General features: G+C 36.3%; 1 long non-coding RNA gene across 1 annotated transcript; it reads left to right on the plus strand.

The window, feature by feature from the left end:
• Positions 1–1,019: 1,019 nt before the first annotated feature.
• On the plus strand, positions 1,020–3,062 carry LOC141349678 (uncharacterized). The gene is made up of 4 exons (XR_012357638.1): positions 1,020–1,520; positions 2,172–2,326; positions 2,431–2,478; positions 2,804–3,062. It is a non-coding gene; the product is annotated as an uncharacterized lncRNA (long non-coding RNA).
• The last annotated feature ends 1,429 nt before the right edge of the window (positions 3,063–4,491 follow it).

The following is a 4,491-nucleotide window of genomic DNA, read 5'->3' on the forward strand; positions in this document are numbered from 1 at the left end:
CTATCCAGATAGCAATGAGTCGGCGGACCACCGGCGGTGCTCTGGCGGCAGTAAGCGTCATAAGGGCGTAATCGCAAACAGGTCTGACGGCGGACCGCTTTTGCATAAATTAAGCAGTCGGTCCGCCGGCTGCATGCTGGAGGCATCTCGCAACAAATGAGAGTGACGTATTCGGCGGCAAAAGTTTCATTCCCGCCAGTGGGACGCACCTATAGCCGACAGCTTGGGGCTGGCAACATAAAGAAGCCATGCGGATATTTTTTGCTATCTGGGAGACACAGCTATGCTCAGCGTAGATGCGCGCCCCCGTGTATGCGTTTAACCACTGTGATATTTAGATGCCATTCGAGTTTCCTATGGTAAAAAATTTATACTTACTGCCATCAGCTAATAGAAGATATATGAGAGTTTCCTCATGTTTAGCAGTGCGCTCTCCTTCTAGATGCGGGCGTAACGTGCAGACCCATCATTCACAAAAGCCTTTACTGTTCAGCTCAAGTTTAAAACAAAATTAAATGAAAGCTTTTAATAAGTTCTCTACAGTGTCTTTGTAAGTATTTATGTATTTTATTATATAATTCATTGGCGGTCTCTTTACCATGCATGAAAACACATTGCTCGCGTATCCTATGCATTAGACGTGCCCATGTCTCGTCACATTTCATTATTTCTATTTTTGCCATAAAAACGTCTCTCTCTCTCTTGGTCCCTCTCCTCCTTCGTGACTAACAACTTTATCATAAGACGTCCCACACTTGACAGTTTCCCTGATTTCAGCCAGTTAAGCATATTTATAATATATATGGAATGAATGAAACGAGTTGGCACGCATATGGTGGCTGCAGTGCATAACAGAAGAGCTGTGCGTAGAAAAAGACAGCAGCTGTCTTCTACGTTTCTATCAAAAACTAATTTATTATAGTTTTTTATTTAAAATAAAAGCGATTACAAAGGAAATGTTTACTGTTCATTTTTTATTTTTTTATTGTATGGAAAATCCCATTTAAAGAAACATATAGAGATAGATTAATCTCTTTAATAATTCACGCAAAAAACATGATTCACACATGCGTACACGATTTCACATGCATGAAATCTAACTCACATACACAAAAATATATATATTCGCAAAAAAACGATGTACATACACAAAATAAAAATACATATTCATAAAATACGTTTCACAAACGAAAAAAACTATTCACAAATGTAGAACAGTGTATGAAAAGTTTTAAATTTTGAGTTTATCATGACTGTGAATGTACGAATCGTCTTTTTCGTGAGTGAATTGCTTTGAATTTGTGTGTGTGTTTTTTGAGACTTTGGTGGCAGTGCACTTCTCCAACGTGGGTCACTCGTACTCTTTAGCCAATCAGATGCAAGCTTACCATTCAACCAATCATAACCCGCCAAGAGCGCAGCATTCAAGGAGCTCAGCATTGCACACCTTTTGCGCAATCAACTGAAATGAAGCTTCACGTCATCAACCAAGCATGGTGAACGAAGTGCGGGATATACGTGTAAGTTATTACTTTATTTCATATTGTTTCATAATTTAATATCGCTAAAATAACACACATTACACTCGCTGTTTACAAGAGATTCCCGCGATTAACGTGAACAACGTTAATCGTATTGCAAGAAAGACTGTCTTACCTAACAATAAGAAGGAAGTGTTTTTTAAAGTTAAATCAACAACTTTGAGAGTACGTTAAGTATTCTCATCTCATGCTAAATCCTCGTCTCTGTTTCTGACCAGTTAATATTGATCTTTGTATTATTTATCTATTTAGTTAAATAGTAAACACTTACAATATAGTCTTTATTATGTTATGCCTAAAGTGTTTGTTTTTGCAATGTACGTACAGAAATACGATTGTTACTGACTATGAGTAGTTTTTCAGAGAGATCAGGGTGAGGGCGACTTGTTTCAGGCCGATGAGAAAGTCAAACAACATAAACTGAGTGTATATGAAAACACAAAAGACAGCTAAAATGCATTTTAAGCAGACGTTTTTGTGGGTTCTACATCTGTACATAAGTGCTTCAGTTTAATAGACAGTAAAGACACTAGCCTAGTAAATAGAGTTTACATGTGTCATATTTAGAATCAGTTTACATATAACATTGATTCTTTATTCTTGATATTGTTTATTGACATTTATTCACAGATTGTATTAAAGGACTGTCGTCATGTAATACTCTCACAGAGCAGTTGTTCTTGTGTTGCTGGGACAGCACATTGTTGCACTAACTCAGAGTGCACAGAACAGAAGTTCACAGCTGTACTGAAACGGAGGAGAGCTGACACAGACCTAGAACAATGGTAATTTTTATTTAATCTACATTTTACTGTAATGTAGTATTCCAAACTTTGCTGTTATTTTTATGAATGTTAACATGGCCACTGTGTTTTCTGTGTATTTTCAGAGGTTCTGTCTGCAAGACCCAAAGAAATGAGCTTGCTGATGTATTAAGGTACAACACAAAAATTTTGCAATGTAGTATTTTACACATAGACACACATATATACTTCACAAATGAGATTATGAGTATGAGATCAGGCTCATTTCACTGAAAATGTTTATGTAACGGATAAAGTCCACACGAGTGGTTATTACAGAACAATCCATTACAATGTAAAAAACAATAGTCCTGTCCAGATTGAGGCTGCGGTGTGACATTCAGGACATCAGACGATTAGAAGTATTGCAAATGCCATGTAATAAGAATCAGTATTTGATAAAAAACTGCAAAAGATTTTACAGACTAAAATGATAGGAATTTACATTTTTTATTTCAGGAGTACCTTTTAAAAGAGTGTCACCTGTAAGCTGCCTGACCTCACAGTCCTCCAAGTAGCAGAGGCGTTCAAGGACCTTGCCAGTGCTGTAGCCCCTTCGGTCACCACTATCAGGATGTCACATGTCAATTCTTTGGTGGATTTTGGCTTTGGCAGAGTTTAGTATGGAAGTGTGTTGTCATACCAGCAGCAACAACACGCAACCTTAATCGCTATCAAGATGCCCCATAACTACAACCTCTGCAACTACTTGGCTACAGCCTTGTTTGCTTGTTTGTTATTTATATTTACATGTTTACATTTCTGAAGTCTAGGCAGTTATTTACAGTGTATTTAAATACATTACTGCATGGTAAATGTTCAAAGCCACATGTTTACATTCCTGCAGTGCATGCAACACTGAATAAAAGTTACTTACAGTATATTTACATTCATTACTGCATTGCAAATGTTCAAAGTCATTTATATTTACATGTTTACATTCATGCAGTGCATGTAACACTGTATTAAAGTTATTTACAGTATATTTATATACATTACTGCATTGCAAATGTGTGAAGTCATTTATATTTCCATGTTTACATTCGTGCAGGCAACACTGTATTAAAGTTATTTACAGTACTTAAATACATTCCTGCATTGCAAATGTGTAAAGTCATTTATATTTCCATCCCTGCAGTGCAGGCAACACTGAATGAAAGTAATTAACAGTATATTTAAAAACATTACTGCATTGCAAATGTGTAAAGTCATTTATATTTACATTCCTGCAGTGCAGGCAACACTGAATAAAAGTTAATTATATACATGTCAATATTAATTATACCTGAACAAAACTAAATGCAATACTTGGTTCACTGGATAAGGCAGCGTCCTTTCTCAGCCAGCGACGCACTTTAAGGGACAATAGCACGATCAAATTATCACTTATAAAATGACTGCAGATCCTTGTATGATATGTGATGTTAAATCGCTCACGTCGAATGTTGTGAATCTATTTTCTGCGTGTTTTTCGTCCACAAAAAACATTTGGAAACTCATACAGAGTTGAACTTTGAGGAGTCCTCACATAACTGGACACAGCAATATTCAGCTTAACTACTTTCTTTCCGCTGTAGATTTTAAACTTTCTGGAAGCCATTACTATAATGGTTAACTACATAATGCTATAAATATACTTTAGTTATAAATCGCTCTCAAATTAATTATATGAAAGCATTTTGCTGCTAGTACACTCAGATACGAAATGCGCTGGAAGATTCTTCCGGAAATACTTCAGGAGAGCCAGATTGCGCAAAAGGTGTGCATTGCTGAGCTCCTTGAGTGCTGCGCTCTTGGCGGGTTATGATTGGTTGAATGGTAAGCTTGCATCTGATTGGCTAAAGAGTACGAGTGACCCACGTTGAAGAAGCGCGCTGCCACCAAAGTCTCAAAAAACACACACACGAATTCAAAGCAATTCACACACAAAAAAGACAATTCGTACATTCACAGTCATGATAAACTCAAAATGTAAAACTTTTCGTAGACAGTTCTACATTTGTGAATAGTTTTTTTTTGTTTGTGAAACGTATTTTATGAATATGTATTTTTATTTTGTGTATGTACATAGTTTTTTTTGCGAAAATATATATTTTTGTGTATGTGAATTAGATTTCATGCATGTGAAATTGTCTACGCATCTATGA

The sequence above is a fragment of the Misgurnus anguillicaudatus genome, chromosome 15 (assembly GCF_027580225.2).
Source record: "Misgurnus anguillicaudatus chromosome 15, ASM2758022v2, whole genome shotgun sequence".
In the NCBI taxonomy this organism is placed as follows: Eukaryota; Metazoa; Chordata; class Actinopteri; order Cypriniformes; family Cobitidae; genus Misgurnus; species Misgurnus anguillicaudatus.